The 18,382-nt window shown below is 35.3% G+C and overlaps 1 protein-coding gene and 2 long non-coding RNA genes across 3 annotated transcripts in view; 1 reads left to right on the top strand and 2 right to left on the bottom strand.

Moving 5' to 3' along the window:
• Nucleotides 1-5,908: 5,908 nt before the first annotated feature.
• Nucleotides 5,909-18,382, top strand: part of LOC137490987 (uncharacterized) — a 40,900-nt gene continuing 28,426 nt past the window's right edge. The window contains exons 1-4 of the transcript XR_015942662.1: nt 5,909-5,990; nt 6,399-8,646; nt 8,856-8,933; nt 10,578-10,788. The gene's annotated coding sequence lies outside the window, so the exon portion shown is untranslated. Of the gene's footprint in view, nt 5,991-6,398; nt 8,647-8,855; nt 8,934-10,577 lie in introns of the transcript that reaches the window.
• LOC147845215 (uncharacterized) lies at nt 14,515-16,344 on the bottom strand. The gene is made up of 2 exons (XR_015484497.1): nt 15,305-16,344; nt 14,515-15,218 (listed from the first exon to the last, which is right to left on the bottom strand). It is a non-coding gene; the product is annotated as an uncharacterized LOC147845215 (long non-coding RNA).
• On the bottom strand, nt 16,827-17,814 carry LOC148682344 (uncharacterized). The gene is made up of 2 exons (XR_015942981.1): nt 17,719-17,814; nt 16,827-16,875 (listed from the first exon to the last, which is right to left on the bottom strand). It is a non-coding gene; the product is annotated as an uncharacterized LOC148682344 (long non-coding RNA).

Consider the following 18,382-nt stretch of genomic DNA (forward strand, 5'->3'; position numbering starts at 1 on the left):
ATAGTACAACAATTGGATCCATTTGATAAAACTGGGGCCAAATCCAAATTTATTCATAGCGAAAAAAAGATAATCCCATTCCACTCGGTCAAATGCCTTTTCAGCGTCTAATGATACTACAATTTCAGGTACGTCCTGAGATGGGGGGGTGTAGAGGACATTTAAGAGACAGCGGATGTTGGAAAAAATATGACGTCCTTTTAGAAAACCGGTCTGATTAGCAGAGATGATATTAAGTAGAGGAGATTCTAAGCGGATAGCTAATAATTTTGCTAAGATTTTGACATCTGCATTTAATAAAGAAATTGGGCGATATGAACTACATTTAGTTGGATCTTTTTGGGGTTTCAACAAAAGCGTAATCAGTGCTTCATTGAGAGAGTTTGGTAGAGTTCCCTGAGAAAAAGAATGTACAAACATGTTTAGAAGAAGTGGGGATAATTTAGCAGAAAACTTCTTATAGAATTCGATGGGAAAGCCATCAGGGCCTGGGGTCTTGCCACTCTGTAAAGCTGATATGGCCTCAGATATTTCATGCAACTGAAGGGGGCGGTCTAGGTCTTTTTTATGATCTAATGAAATGTTGGGAGTATATATTTTATTAAAAAACTCTATCAGTTTAAATGGGTCCTTAGATGCTTCAGATGCATAAAGATTAGAGTAAAAGTTTGTAAATATGTTATTGATTTGAAGGGGGTCAGTTGTTAATTCCCCTTCATCATTTGCGATTTCAGAAATATATTGTGCTGATGATCTGGATTTAAGTTGGTGGGCTAAAAATCGGCTAGCTTTATCACCATGCTCATAAAAATAACCCCGCGATCTAAGAATAAGCTGTTCTGCATGGCTAGTTGAGATTAAATTATATTGTGTCTGGAGACCGATTTTTTCCTTATAGAGTTCTGGTGAAGGAGATGTAGAATACTGATTATCAATTTTGGATATTTCATCAATTAGATGCAACCTTTTTTCCTCCCTCTCTTTATTAATAAATGCGGTATATGATATAATGTCTCCCCTAAGCACTACTTTTAATGTTTCCCATAACAGGGAGGGGGAAATATGTTCTGTTGAATTGAATTCTAAAAAATTGTCAATTGAAGAAGATATGTGTTGGCAGAATGATTCATCTGACAATAGTGAGGATTTTAATCGCCACGTGTAGCTCGTAAAGTTACTCGGAAAAGAGAGGTCAAGTAGTAGAGGTGCATGATCGGATTCTACAATGGCAGAATATTCTATACCCTTTACTGAAGAGAGGAGACTTTGGTCTATGAAAAAATAATCAATTCTTGAATAACAGTGATGTACATGAGAAAAATAAGAGAAGGTCTTGCTGTGAGGGTTAAAAAAGCGCCAAGGGTCTACACAGCCTGTCTGGTTCATAAAGGTTAGCATTTCATTTGCCATTTTGGAAAGTGCTTGTGTTTTTGGGTTAGAGCGATCCAAGTTTGGATCCATTACACAATTGAGATCACCCCCTAATATCAAATAATGCGAATTAAAATTGGGTAAAGCAGCTATCAGTTTGCTTACAAATTTCTTATCATCCCAATTGGGGCCGTAAACATTCACCAGCAAGACCTGAGTTTGAAATAGTTTCCCTGATACTATAATATAGCGACCTTGAGGATCAGAAATAATATTAGAAGCTGAAAACTGAATGTTTTTATTTATTATTTTAGCTGTACCTCTTGCTTTAGCATTAAATTTAGAGTGGTAAATTTGTCCAACCCATGGTTTCTGTAATCTAAGATGATCTGAATTGAGTAAATGTGTCTCCTGAAGGAAAATTATGTCAGATTTAAGACGTTTAAGATGAGAGAAGATTCTTGACCTCTTAACAGGACCATTAAGACCCTTAACATTCCATGAAGTAAACCTAATGAATGACTTTCCTGTCATTCCTCCTCTGTTTAAGATAGACATAATGGAACATAGACAAAAGGTAACACACAGCTAAGTGTTTCTGTATCTCTGTCATCACTCAGATAATATATATAATAATAATAAATAATAAATGATAAAAAGAAAATATCAAAAAAGAAAATAAAAAAAGAGAAAAACAAACAAACAAACATAAAAACCCCGAGGCAGTGAACCAACCCTTGAACATCAGAACACCTTTTCCTATGTTTACCTTCGGAACTAAGGTAAGCTGCAGGACTCCACAAACCTAGTTGCACTCCCAGCGACTCGATTTATAACTAAACAACTGAGTCTCCGACATACACGCATCATACGTTTATAAATGGTAATTATAAAAATAAAATTAGGTTAAAAAAAAAAAAGAAAAAACAAGATAGCGTTAGCAGTTTTAAGTGAAACTAGCTAAAATGAGGGAAAAAAATTGTCCATCTGTCCTTACAGTATTATATTGCAAAGCAAAAATAGCAGTCTGTGAGTGACCGTCCGCTGTTTAATATTAATAATGCCCTCTCGTGTTGAAGTGTGCATTTTAACGATAAAGAAAAGTAAAAAGATTAATGATGATGATTAAAATAAAGTGAAGTAGATGACCTCGTAACTTTCTGAAGTATTTAGGAACGAATTGGGAACAGCAAAAGTCACTTTCCAGCAGCTGCGGGCGTGTTAATTTGCCGTTCATAGAAGGCTTCGGCATCTGGAGCTGAATCAAAGGTGAGAGTTTCCCCGTCATAAGTAAGACGCAGACGGGCAGGGTAAAGAAGTCTGAAACGAATCCCTTTTTGATAGAGCTTCGTTTTGACATTCTTGAAAGCAGCGCGCTTCCTGCTGAGAGCTGCGCTCAGGTCAGGGTAAAATCTGATGGTTTTCCCTCGGTATTGCAGCTCGTGTTGTCTGGCCCACTGCAAGGTTCGTTCCTTCTCTTGGTAACGATGAAAACAGACGATGATGGGCCTTGGAGGTTGTCCATCTCTGGGTTTAGGCGCAAGCGCTCGATGTGCCCTTTCCAGTTCGGGTGGTTTCTCAAACACCTGCTCTCCCAGCACGTCTTTTAGTAGATCCGAAGTAAACTTGATCATGTCTGTTCCGCTTTCGCTGTCTTCGGGGACGTTTATAATCCGGAGGTTTGCCCTGCGTGAACGATTTTCCAGGTCATCTAGACGATCTAACAGCGTTTCGTTCGATGCTTTCAGCGCTGCGATGTCCGCCTCAGCTCTATTGAGAGCCTCAAAGTTTTCCCCGGCAGTTGTTTCCACAGTAGTGAGGCGTTTTCCGAGCGTGTCAACAGTTTCTTTAAACAATTCAATAGAATGTTGAATTGGTGCAAGGGAAGATTTGATTAGAGCACTCATATCGTCTTTGAGGTTTTCGCGTTGTTTTTCCAACTCCGATGTCAGTTTATTTAGAGAAAGTTCCTCCGTCTCCGAGTCACCCATCGCCATTTTAGCCAGCTTGCTGCTTATCGAAGTTTTCTTCGGATCTTGGTCAGCTTTCGTTTTGGAACCCGGCATTTTGCATCCACGTCTGCTTAAAAGTCACCAGTTTCAACCTAATGTGTTAAGAAGATTATTAAACTGATATTTAAGGTAAAGTTGTCAGGAGGCTCATACGCACGCGACCGTTCTCTACATTGCTCGAACCGGAAGTCCTCAGCTAAGAGTTTTTTAATGTTAATATAGATTAAGGGTAAATCTGTTCAAAAATAAAGAGTTTGCATCATCCATAAGAGATAATGAAATCAATCTCTTAATATCTTCTTCTTGTCTTAATGGGTAAAAAAAAAGTTAAATTAATTGGGTAATGCTTTACTTTAAAGGGGGTTCATAAGACTGTCATGAAAGCTTTATAGTCATGACATGACTTATATAACAAAGCTGTTTTTAAATAGCTTTCATTGAAGGATGCCCATATGACTGCAGAAGAGAACTGCTTCGACAACTCTCTGATGAGGTGTGTTTATTAGTATTATTATTATTATTATTAGTAGTAGTAGTAGTTGTTGTTGTTGCTGTAGTAATGCATTTAATTGTAATTATTTAACTTAGTGTGTGTCCTAATTTATGAACATATGCAATAGTGTAACATTGTGGGGACCAGAGGCATGTTAGAGAAGCTGTGAAACACACTTAGTCCTCAATACACACACAGTACGGTCTGACATAGTGGGGACCGGGAGCCCTGAGTACTACTGTCTAATTATTATTTTTTGTTTTTTATATTCAGCTTTTATTGAAGTATGACCAAATGACGAGAAGAAGAGAACTGCTCTGCTCCAGTAGGAGACCCACAACCCTCTGATGAGGTGTGTTTAAATTTAATAATAATAATTATTATTATTATTATTATTATTAGTAGTAGTAGTAGTAGTTGTTGTTGTTGTAGTAGTAGTGCATTTAATTGTAATTATTTAACTTAATCAAAATCTAGAAATGAAACAGAGTGTGTGTCCTAATTGGTGAACGTATGCACTAGTGTAACATTGTGGGGACCAGAGGCATGTTAGAGAAGCTGTAAAATACACTTAGTCCTGAATACACACACAGTAAGGTCTGACATAGTGGGGACCGGAACCCTTGAGTACTGCTGTCTAACTAATATATATATATATTTTTTTTCAGCTTATATTGAAAGTTGACCATATGACAGAGGAAGAGAACTGCTCTGCTCCAGTACGAGACTCACAACTCTGATGAGGTGTGTTTATTATTGTTGTTGTTGTTATTATTATTAGTAATAGTAGTAGTAGTAGTAGTAGTAGTAGTAGTAGTAGTAGCAGTAGTTGTTGTTGTAGTAGTGGTGCATTTAATTGTAATTATTTAACTTAATCAAAATCTAGAAATGAAACAGAGTGTGTGTCCTAATGTATGAACATATGCACTAGTGTAACATTGTGGGGACCAGAGGCATGTTAGAGAAGCTGGGAAACACACTTAGTCCTGAATACACACACAGTAAGGCCTGACATAGTGGGGACCGGAACCCTTGAGTACTGCTGTCTAACTAATATATATATATATTTTTTTTTTCAGCTTATATTGAAAGTTGACCATATGACAGAGGAAGAGAACTGCTCTGCTCCAGTACGAGACCCACAAATCTCTGATGAGGTGTGTTTAATGTTGTTGTTATTATTATTATTATTAGTAGTAGTAGTAGTAGTTGTTGTCGTAGTAGTGGTGCATTTAATTGTAATTATTTAACTTAATCAAAATCTAGAAATGAAACAGAGTGTGTGTCCTAATTGGTGAACCCATGCACTAGTGTAACATTGTGGGGACCAGAGGCATGTTAGAGAAGCTGGGAAACACACTTAGTCCTGAATACACACACAGTTCGGTCTGACATAGTGGGGACCGGAACCCTTGAGTACTGCTGTCTAACTAATATAAATTTTTTTATATTCAGCTTATATTGAAAGTTGACCATATGACAGAGGAAGAGAACTGCTCTGCTCCAGTACGAGACTCACAACTCTGATGAGGTGTGTTTATTATTGTTGTTGTTGTTATTATTATTAGTAATAGTAGTAGTAGTAGTAGTAGTAGTAGTAGTAGTAGTAGTAGTAGCAGTAGTTGTTGTTGTAGTAGTGGTGCATTTAATTGTAATTATTTAACTTAATCAAAATCTAGAAATGAAACAGAGTGTGTGTCCTAATGTATGAACATATGCACTAGTGTAACATTGTGGGGACCAGAGGCATGTTAGAGAAGCTGTGAAACACACTTAGTCCTGAATACACACACAGTAAGGTCTGACATAGTGGGGACCGGAACCCTTGAGTACTGCTGTCTAAGTAATATATATATTTTTTATATTCAGGTTTGCTGAAGTATGACCATATCACAGAAGGAGAGAACAGCTCTGCTCCAGTATGAGACCCACAACTCTCTTATGAGGTGTGTTTATTAATATTGTTGTTGTTGTTGTTGTTGTTATTATTACTAGTTGTTGTAGTAGTAGTAGTTGTTGTTGTAGTAGTGGTGCATTTAATTGTAATTATTTAACTTAATCAAAATATAGAAATGAAACAGAGTGTGTGTCCTAATTGGTGAACGTATGCACTAGTGTAACAATGTGGGGACCAGAGGCATGTTAGAGAAGCTGTAAAATACACTTAGTCCTGAATACACACACAGTAAGGTCTGACATAGTGGGGACCGGGACCCTTGAGTACTGCTGTCTAACTAATATATATTTTTTATTTTTTTTATTCAGCTTTTATTGAAGGATGACCATATGACAGAGGAAGAGAACTGCTCTGCTCCAGTACGTGACCCACAACTCTGATGAGGTGTGTTTATTATTGTTGTTGTTATTATTATTATTAGTAGTAGTTGTTGTTGTAGTAGTAGTTGTTGTTGTAGTAGTAGTTGTTGTCGTAGTAGTGGTGCATTTCATTGTAATTATTTAACTTAATCAAAATATAGAAATGAAACAGAGTGTGTGTCCTAATTTTTGAATGTATGCACTAGTGTAACATTGTGGGGACCAGAGGCATGTTAGAGAAGCTGTGAAACACACTTAGTCCTGAATACACACACAGTAAGGCCTGACATAGTGGAGACCGCGAACCTTGAGTACTGCTGTCTATGTCTGATAATATTTTTTTCTTCTGGAAAAAGTCTTATTTGTTTTATTTTGACTAGAATAAAAACAGTTTAAATTTTTTTAAACACCATTTAAGGGACAAAATTATTAGCCTCTTTAAGCTATATTTTTTTCTCGATAATCTACAGAACAAACCATCATTATACAATAACTTGACTAATTACCCTAACCTGCCTAGTTAACCTAATTACCCTAGTTAAGCCTTTAAATTTCACTTTAAGCTGTATAGAAGTGTCTTAAAGAATATCTAGTCTAATATTATTTACTGTCGTCATGGCAAAGATTAAATAAGTCCATTATTAGAAATGATTATTAGAAATAGTTATTAAAACTATTATGTTTAGAAATGTGTTGAAAAAAATCTTCTCTCCGTTAAACAGAAATTGGGGAAATAATAAACAAGCTGTCTAATAATTCAGGGGGGCTAATAATGCCGACTTCAACTGTATATAAAGAGTTTCATTGCAGAACGAGATATATCCATTTAAAAAAATGTTGGTTATTTTGACATTATTTTTCAGGACATTAACAGTCAAGTTCATTCACAATTTCTGTACATTAAACTATAACTTGAGCTCAGTGAAAGCCAGGAACACAATATTTTCAAATCCAGGATATTTTTTATTTAATTTTATATCTATAATTAAGTAAAAAAACATGCCAAAATGCTACATATTAATCCAACCCACATTGTCAAACATCTTAAATTGGTTAAAAAAAAACTATACACCATAAATATATGGAATAATATATGCAAAGATTGATTAATAATAATAAGATTCTAAGTTAGATTTGGCCAGAATGTACACAACATAACATAACTTTTTTTTTTTTTTTTTTTGCAAAACGCTACATCCACCTTAGGCTATATTATACTACATTAATACCATTACCAAAAGCTAGTGAATCAATGTTTTGTTTGATAAGTAAGATTAAGTTAGTTAGATAAATGACCTTTAGCTTGGTACAGAAAGAGTGGAGGGCGGCTCCTTCCACACCGCTGCAGAAAACCAAACCTGTATGATTAGAGCGGGCGGAGCTGAGTCCGTGACACAAACTTGCCTCGCTATGTCATATTTAATTAATTATTTCACTGTAATAATAATAATAATAGCTTATTTATTTGGTTGTGAAAAAGCTAAACCGTTTTCTCCATAACAACATGTGCCCTTTAAGTTCCTTTGTAATAAATCAACAACAACAAGAATTAATTATAAATAATAGGTGCAACCGCATAAATAAATCTTCAGATAGGCTACTCAGCTACATGTAAGAAATTATTTAAAAAATAAACTTATAAAGGACACTTGGAAATGTCGCCTTGCAGACAGGTATCTTGTGATGGGGAGTAGGAAAAAAGGCGCTCCTAGGCCTTCTCTTGACATCAGCGGAGACTCGTTCCCTGCTGCATTTGTGTATTGTTGACGCAGAAGTATCTTATTCTGGTCCACTTTTGTGGCCTTTTTATACATTTTTGTGAAGTTGAAGACTTCATCTTCTATCGCTAAATCAATGAGCAAACTCTGAGCACTTCACCGGCGATGACCCTCTTCCCAGGGGATGCTAAGCTCGCGCCGCATCCTGAACGTTCTCTAACTGTTATATCGCACTTTGTAAAGAAACTGGTCTGACGGATATTGCGTTTTGTGAAAAAAAAATACGTTTTGTACTTGGCCTAAAATGTGCATTCTTAAATGTTATTAATGGCAGCAATTCACACATAGATTAAGGTACATCTGAACAGTGATTTCCAATAATAAAATCCAAATGTCAAAAAATGCCGTTTATCGCATTTTGCAACCAAACTCTTCATATGTATGTGAGTTATGACTGTATGACTGCAGAAGAGAACTGCTCTGTTCCCACAACTCAGTTTTTCTGGGACTTGAAAACAGACGCTCGGCAGATTTTAAAGGGTGGAATCTTGATCAAATCGTGGGTTTACACACAAACATGTAATACAGTGCCAGATTTTCTGGATGTTATATACACATTTGTATTTGCAAACATATACCATATTGTTTTAAATGATGTATTTTTGTGTGGGTTTTTACATTCAGAGAAAGTTACAGTGGATCGTGATTTTGGAGGAGGTGAAGTCCAATCTAAAAGGTAAAAATATTATTTATTTTTCTGATCAGAATTTTTCTTTTTTCAGAATGTTAATTTTTATCATGATATGTATGTGCTATGTTTGAAAACTATATTTAAGCTACCATCACACGATTTTACCCATTAAAAAGAACAACACAAAATCAAAAAAATATTTTGGTAAGCTTTCTGCAGAGAAGTCAACTCTCAGACTTGATTTTTACTTTCAGAGTCCCCTCAAGTATCGTCACCATGGTACAGTGTCTGTGAAGATAGTGAAGCAGACCCAGCATTCACAAAAAAGAGAGGTATGATCATTAAAGTTAATTTGTGACTGACTTGTGTTATTGTACAAGTCCAAATGCACAAGCTCATTTACATAACATGTAGGGTAAAACAGGACAGAAGCACATTACTTCCATGATGATTTCAGTACAGTTGCACTTGATGTCTCATTTCATGTTAGTTAAACAATATTGCTAAATACTTTGGAAAAATATACTAATTGCATATCTGGTTACACTTTATTTTGATAATCTACTACTACTACTAACTACAAGTAACTGCAACTACTTGTCAACTAACAGCCATTAGACTGTCTGTTAGAATCAACACTGCTAATGCTCTACTAAATTTATATAAGAGTTAGTCATATTGTACTAATTTTGAGCGTAACCTAACAGTCTGCTGTACTATTTACTGAGACCAATGAGAGTCAGTTTTATTGAGGTAACCTTAACTGTCAGCTAATACTCTACACTCTAAAATTAATAAAAATAAGTAATAATAATTAAATTAGCAGTTTTTCATAATTTGTGATTCATGTTTTTATGAAATCTGTTTGTTTCTGCTTTTGAATTGCATTATGGGATCTTGATCTTTCTTCCAACAACTTTTAATCTTAAAAAGTAAAAAAAAAAGTGACTTTTTGTTTGGGTTGTTGTTGTATATTATGCTACAGAAACCTTGTAATAAACTGCCGGTACATTTTCTGTTATTCTAAAGACTTATTTATCTCTATATATTATTTCTTATACATTATATTATTTCAAACTACTAAAATGTCAGTAAAAGTCACTTTGTTAAACTGTAGAGTTGAATTTTCAACATCAAAAGTGCACAGAGCAGAGATCAACATCCCATAATGCAATTCACCACCAAAAAAAAAAAAAAAACACTTTTAAATCACAAAATACAGGAACTGGTAATGAACAGATATGTGTTACAGTGTAGTGTTTTGAGCTAAACTTGAGCTAACAGTCTGCTAATACTTTACTGCAGTGGTTCTCAAACTTTTTTCATCAAGTACCACCTCAGAAAAAAATTGTCTCTCCAAGTACCACCAAAAATGAGCAGTATTGAAATACAGTAGCGTAGTAGGCTCAGTAAAGCGGCTACAACTCTGCTCAGATAAAAAAACGTGGCAGATTACCTCAGAAATATAGGCTATATGTCATATATGGCATATTATATACATCATTTTTGATAAATTTTAAAATATATGTAGCATGTACATGACATATTTCATTCCTCCGCGTACCACTAGAAGGAAGCCCGCGTACCACTAGTGGTACACGTACCACAGTTTGAGAACCACTGCTCTACTGATAATCAGATGAGCGTTAGTCTTATTGAACATTCTAACAGTATGCAAATACTCTAATACATAATACTTTACGGTGAGATAATTAACGTAGTTGCAGAGTTACGCATAGTTAGAAGAATGTCTAAACTGGACTATGGAATAAAGTGTAACCCCATTAACCAGTTTTGAATTTAATAGTAAGTATTTTTTTAATCCATCTCCATCTTAAGTATTTTTAATAATAGGCAAGACATTTTTTTCTAGCATTTTCTATCACAATATTAAACTAACATAACAGCACATGTTGTAAAAATGACTGAACATTTATGCAACTAAAACCACTTTTTTATATTTTAACCACCCATAGGTCCCATAAAGAGAAGATCCTGGAGCAAACAGGAAGTACATGCTGTGGTGAAAGCTGAACCATTGGCTCTAAAAACCAGAGATTGGTCAGCTTTGGATTTTTATATTAAAAACTGAATCTCGACTCTGAATAACACTTTCATAGTAACTGCACACTATACATCATTAGTTTAGCACTAACTCTACATAAATAGACTTAGGAAGCAGTTTATAAATACAGCTTCAAACGCTGCATTCTTGACTTGACTAAATTGTATTTTCATGCTTTGTTACTGATTCATTTTTCATTACTATATTATGTATTGCATTATTTACAAACTATTTGTATATAAGAGTAGTTGGTGGTTTTTAAGATAATTCAGAATGAGTTAATAAATGATTAATAAACTATTCAAATGAACATTTATACATGTTATATTCAGGCATATAGTAATTGTAACCATGTGTGTTAGTAAATGCTATAATAACACAACTTCATGCAGTTTTGTGACCTAAGGACTGTTTATAGTTGATAAATACCTTATAAATGACAATTTAGGGCTCAGTATCTAATGAACAATAAATCTTTGCAATCTTATTAAAAAAATTCTGTACTCAACTTCATGCAGTTTTGTGATCTAATCTAAAGCGAGGGCTATTCATGCTTTATAAATCCATTATAAATGACAATATAAGGCTCAGTTACATTATATAGAGGAAAAATTACTATTAATTTCTACTTATTACAAGATGCTCAAATGAAACTGTATCAAATGAAAAGTAAATCATTGCAATCTTGTCTAAATATAAAATTGCTTTACACGTAATGTATTGTTAAATTATTATATTGTTGTTTTATCAAATGATGTTGTATTTCGACACTCCTGTTATTCAGCAATGTTTAAAATTTACAGTAATTGTATTTGTTTAGGTACGATTGCAAATACTTATTGTTTATTTGATACTGAGCCTGGCAACGCAGTGGCACAGTAGGTAGTGCTGTCACCTCACAGCAAGAAGGTCGCTGGTTCGAGCCCTGGCTGGGTCAGTTGGCATTTCTGTGTAAAGTTTGCATGTTCTCCCTGTGTTAGTGTGGGTTTCCTCCAGGTGCTCCTACATGCGGTACAGGTGAATTGGGTAGCCTAAAATAGTCCGTAGTAAATGAGTGTGTATGTGTAAGGATGTGTCCCAGGGATGGGTTTCAGCTGGAGGGGCATCTGCTGCATAAAAACGTGCTGGATAAGTTGGTGGTTCAATCCGCTGTTGCGACCCCGGATTAATAAAGAGAGAAAACCAAAATGAAAATAAATGAATAAATGAATGATTCTGAGCCTTTAATTGTCATTTATAAGGGATTTATAAAGCATCAATAGTCCTCTCTTTAGATTAGATCACAAAACTGCATGAAGTTGAGTTAATAAAGCATTATTTAACATGCAGAAAAACGTATTATATGCAGGGCTCCAAACCGGTTCAAGGAACGGAAACGAAAAACAGAATCAAATGACATTTTTCAGGAACAGAAACGAAAACCGAAAAAAAAGGTCAACTTTAATCGTTCTGAACAGAAACGTTTACAGTTAAACGGTTAATAATGTTATTTTATCATTCTCTTTATTATATGAATTTGGGAGACAAAAAGCATTAATTTAAAGCATGTGAACAAATGCGACGGTGACGCTCGTTTTTATATAAACTATAAATGTCTGGCCGTGATGCGTATTTAGGCCTATGCCAGTCTATAAAAAGATAATGTAGCATAAAACACTTCAAAATTTTAGAGAACGTAATAAAGTTTACACAACCAATGTTTGGTCTTAATAACCTGCCCATAATTAAACGTCATGTAGCCTACTTTTTGATTACTTGACCAGCGGATTAATGGCAGCACCAGCGGATAAACGAGATCTGAGCATAATAGGTATGACCAATATGTGCATAACCAATATGCAAAGTCAAGAGAGTGCACGACTGTCTAAAAAAGGGTAACGTAGCCTAAACTGCGCACACTTGATTATGTAATGTGTGAAATCGTGGACGCATCTCAAAGAGCAAAGCATAACTTATTAAATGCCCATGCTTAATCAGTCATCGATAAGGTCTATCGGTTTTAAAGGGTTACCGACAATAAATCAATCGAGTAATCGTTAGCATCCCTAGTTTAATCAATGAATGTGTTAAATTTTATATTTATATTAAAGATGAATAAGGCAAGAATATGATAATGATACTTTTTAGATTTTTACACCTACAAAAATATCTTGTGGTAGTGCACTTGTTTAATAAAACTCTTTGTATATAGGTTATCTGTAAAAAACGCAATCAGAGCCAATGACATGTAGAAGTAGTGTTGCCTAAACGGCTATTAAATTTCTAATAAAATTAAAACCAAAGTATAACTCATTGCATTTTTCGTTTGATAAAAATATACAGAAACGAAATAAAATCATAAGGATGCTAGTTTGTAATTTATGTTAATAATAATAAAATGACATGCTTAGACTATAAGCTTAACGGCTATACGCTGCCAATAGGCCATTAATAAATATTATTTTACTTTGTACTGGATTATAATGTATATTTTACAATAAAAACTAAATATAGCATGTCTTACTGTCATTTAAAACAAGTAATTCAAAATACACATCAGAAGTGTAGACCTGCAGTGTGTAAACTAAATACAGGGGGTGTTGGTCAATCAATAGCCTACAGCACATAATTGAACTAATTATGATGCTAACTGTAATTTAGCTCTTAATATAGGCCTACGATATATTTTCTGGTGTTTAATTTTGCATGGGCAAATAGCAGTATAGCCTAAAGTAAATTTTTTAAAAAGATTTATCATTTACCCTACCTGCAGCACATGTGAGAGGTGGATCTGCAGCAAATTCACTTACACACTAGGCTATATCTATTTAATTTATAACAATGTAAACTTGACGTCACAGGCCGTTCATCTTTGAACGCAAAAGGCATTTTTAAGTGTCCTAACTTGTCTGCTGCTGCATAATGGGATGTTTCTTTACAAAACTGTAAAAGTGCGCTTTAGCATGTCAAAATGAAAGCAAACGTTCAAAAGAGTTCTGTGTTTTGTCAATTTTACTAATATTAATAATAATGGATATAATAAATTTAAATAATAATTGCACTGTGCAGTGTACTAAATATTTTTATTCGGCTACATAACTGAAAAACTATTTCATAACAATTTTCATAATTTTTATTGCTATTTCATATTATACAACATCTAAATGTAGCGCCGGGCCTGCGCTCGATACCAAGGTGTGGGGCTGTGTGTAGCACCTTTAAACAGCTTGTCAATCAATAACCAAAAGCAAGTTCATATTATAAATATATCTTTAATGATACTTATTGAAAATTCATTTAATCTTACCCCTCGTATAGATTTTTTAGTTGCACCATTAAAAAACAGAGCACTCTAGAGCCCTGCAATACTTTGTAATTAAATAAAGTTTTTTTTTTTTTTTTTTTCTAGAAAACTGTTTTCGGAATATTTTGTCTATTAAGCAACGCAAGAACAGAACCGAAAAAATATAAATTCTGCTTAGAGTGAACCGATTGGATTTTCATTTTTTTTTTCTTTTTTTTTAGCCCTCATTATATGCCTGAATAGTAAATGTATAAATGTTCATTTATATAGTTTTTTAATCATTTATTTACTCATTCTTAATGATCTTAAAAAACACCAATTATTCTTAGACAGTTTGTAAATAATGCAATACTTCATTTAGTTATGAAAAATGAATTATAAACAAAGTATGAAAACACAAAAATTGAGCACATTACACATGCTTATAAGTCAACAATAGAGCATCTAGCTGTGTTTATAAACTGCTTACTATTAATGTAGAGTTAATGCTTAACAAATGATGTCTATTTGGAGTTTTGGTTGCTTGGTTATATGATGAAGGTCTCTGTGCATTTGTGGGGTTCAGTTCTTTATTAATATATTTTTAAATATTTTTAATGTTTTTTTTTTTTTTTCAAATAGTTACAATACGACAGAAACAGAAATAGAACATACTGGTGGGTTTTAAGAGTTTACCCAAAAATGTACATTATATTATTAATTACCCTCATCTCACTCTAACCCCCTGAGACCTTCATTCATCTTCAGACTCAAAGGAAGATAACTTAGAAGAAGTGCAAGAACTCCTCATCCTCCATAGACAGCAAGGGATTGAACCAATATGAAGGAGAGGAATTAATAACAGAATCTTCATTTTGGGGTGAACTAACCATTTAATATTGTTTGCTATTGCACTTAACTAAATGTGTATGCAGACATGGAAGAGTTATGTGGAAGCTTGTTATACCCAATGAGAACTGCTTTTAGACATGCAAGAGAGTTTCATGGATTTTGTGTTTACTGTTTTTTTGTGTTTAAAGGTTTTGTGGAAATTATTTATATTAAATATAACATTTATTAAATCTATTCTGGACCATTTCCTGTTTGGATCTTGAGGTTCCTTCTGTATTCAAATTACATTTTTTATAAACTGACCTGCTCTTCAAATGAAAATTCTAAAGTAGTTTACTGTCAAATTTGATTTACTTGATTGAGGTTTAAAATTTAATATTAGTAAGGGTGCTGATCTGATCCCCACGTTGCCTAAAAACCGGTAATGTGTGTGTAGACCTGGTCCTTACTTTGACTAAAAAACGGTAATGTGTGTGTAGACCTGGTCCTTACTTTGACTCAATACCGGTAATGTGTGTGTAGACCTGGTCCTTACTTTGACTCAATACCGGTAATGTGTGTGTAGACCTGGTCCTTACTTTGACTCAATACCAGTAATGTGTGTGTAGATCTGGTCCTTACTTTGACTCAATACCAGTAATGTGTGTGTAGACCTGGTCCTTACTTTGACTCAATACCAGTAATATGTGTGTAGATCTTGTCCTTACTTTGACTCAATACCAGTAATGTGTGTGTAGACCTGGTCCTTACTTTGACTCAATACCAGTAATGTGTGTGTAGACCTGGTCCTTACTTTGACTCAATACCGGTAATGTGTGTGTAGACCTGGTCCTTACTTTGACTCAATACCAGTAATGTGTGTGTAGATCTGGTCCTTACTTTGACTCAATACCGGTAATGTGTGTGTAGACCTGGTCCTTACTTTGACTCAATACCAGTAATGTGTGTGTAGATCTGGTCCTTACTTTGACTCAATACCGGTAATGTGTGTGTAGATCTGGTCCTTACTTTGACTCAATACCGGTAATGTGTGTGTAGATCTGGTCCTTACTTTGACTCAATACCAGTAATGTGTGTGTAGATCTGGTCCTTACTTTGACTCAATACCAGTAATGTGTGTGTAGACCTGGTCCTTACTTTGACTCAATACCGGTAGTGTGTGTGTAGACCTGGTCCCTACTTTGACTCAATACCGGTAATGTGTATCTGGAACTGGTCCTTACTTTGTCTCAAAACCAGTAAAGTGTGTGTAGAATTGGTCCCCACTTTGTCTAAAAATCGGTTGTGTATGTGGCGGACCCCACTTCTACACAAAACCTGAAATGTCCCCACAAGTGACCACTGTGTCAGGTCTAAAAAAAAATTTGCGGAATATCCAAAATCTGAAGTGATTTTATGAAATAGTTTGTGTTTTTGTGTGGCAAACTATTTTTTTTTATGTCTCTAACATCATCAGAAAGGGCGGTCCTCATTACGTAACCACCGTGACAGGTGACCCCCACAATGCACAAAAACAAGTATGTGTGTGTGTGTGTGTGTGAGAGAGAGAGAGAGAGAGTGTGCGCATTTGTGTGTGTGTGAGCGTGTATGTGCGCATATGTGTGTGTGTGTGTGCGTGCATGTGTTCACTGCTGTGTGTGTGTGTGTGTGTGTAGTGTGAGAGTGTCTATGTTTGTGTGTGTGAGAGTTTGTGTGTGTGTGTGTGTGTGTGTGTGTGTGTGCGCATGTGTTCACTGCTGTGTGTGTGTGTAGTGTGAGAGTTTCTATGTTTGTGTGTGTGAGAGAGAGTGTGTTTGTGTGTGTGTGTATGTGTGTGTGTGTGTGTGTGAGAGAGAGAGAATTGCTTTAAATCTCTAAATCTCTTGATGGTGTTCATCATCTGTTCTGGTTCTTGTTGTGGTGAGCAGAGCAAGTTTTGCTTGAGCAGCTGAACAGTGAATGAGCCGCCATTTCAGTCTGTGTCTCTGACTATCGCCAGCTCCAGAAGAAACTTACACTGAGTCCAATTCTGTCCACATTTCAGGAAAACTCTGCTCCACATATCAAACTATTGTGTTCAGCGTCTACACTCCAGATAGCCATGATGATCCACAGTCTCTCCATGTGCACAGAAGAGACACTCGTCATGGACACTAGAGTGAACAACACATATGAAGCGTTCACTGCCACAATCCCCTGCAGAATCCTCCATTGTAAATCCCCAACACGTTTGGTCAATGGTGCTTTACACAAAACTCTCCACACTGCTTTCCCCCTACAGCATCATCACATATCCATTCCTTCTGTTCATCCGCCTTCGTCTTCTCTCTGATCCCGAATAATCCTCAGGATATCAGACGTGTGTTTGGACATGATGTGCACTCTTCAACAAGCAGCTGTTGTCTTTATTCTGCAGGCTGTTCGCTCTGGCAGTCGCTCAGATATGTGTGCGCTGGCCTATAATAAACAGCAGAGTTCTTCTGCAGTCGGGTGATGTGCTCCATCAGGCACAGTCATCTCAATAGTGTCCTGTAGTGTGCTGTACCCGATGTGTTCAGATCTTGTAGTGTGCGCACGTTTAAGAGTTGAGAGAATATAAGGCTCATTCCTGGCGTTGGCTAATAGTTCAGCTTGAGCAAACTCATGTTTAAAAGTGTGTTGATGATATTGTTAAATAGCCGACATCATGAGGCACAATTGAAGCGTTCACAACATCATCTTTTCCCCCCTCAGCCATTAAAGCTTTATATTATTTTCTCTTTTATTCTTATTTGCACAGCCGCTATTCTCAACCCCGTAACGGACTAAACTGAGTTTAATAATAGGATTTCACAAAGCTTTTGCTGTAAAACCAACATTTCCCTGTTGCTCATGTGTGCCTCAAACCAGTTTAATGGCTAAAACATCACATTTCTGAGGAGTTTTAGATTCAGATGTGATTTAATTATAATTATACAACTTATGCATCTGTGCTCTCTTCATTTCTCTAAAAAAGCTTTAACTTTAGATGTCTTACCCAAACCACATGTTCACAATGTCAGGCTTAACATGGCGGCTGGTCCTCAGCAAGAAGTCTTTCTATGTTTAATTGTTTCTCTTAAACAATATGAACGTCACAGGGTGGAGAATACAGTGACGGGGGTGAAGACTGTAACAGGGTTGAGAAGACACTTTGATTTCAATGTTCATTTGCTTTAATTAATGTGAAATTAAATCTAAGACTAAACCTAAACACTTCTTTATTTCAATAAAGCATTTAGGCATTGATCACACTGAGATGACATTAAACTTCATTAAACCAAACTACAGTCAGAATTCAGAACAGTGAAGTGCTGCAAGAAACTGGAGCGTTAGTAACCTTTACAAATGCTGATAAAGGCCTGTGTATGGAACAAAATCAATGCCTAAAGTCTTGAATTAAAAAGCTTGTGGAATATCACAAACTGAAAAAAATAATACACCGTATTAACAAGTTCTTGCATTTTTATGACTTGAATTCCAGGGTTTGTATTTTTAGGTCCTGAATTTTAACATATCTGTTTATTTAAGCTGTGAATATTTCAACGAAAAATATTTCAAACACGTTTTCATACTTAAAAATTCAATAATTCATATTCAATTTT

The sequence above is a fragment of the Danio rerio genome, chromosome 4 (genome assembly GCF_052040795.2).
Source record: "Danio rerio strain M-AB ecotype USA chromosome 4, GRCz13ab, whole genome shotgun sequence".
Taxonomy (NCBI): domain Eukaryota; kingdom Metazoa; phylum Chordata; class Actinopteri; order Cypriniformes; family Danionidae; genus Danio; species Danio rerio.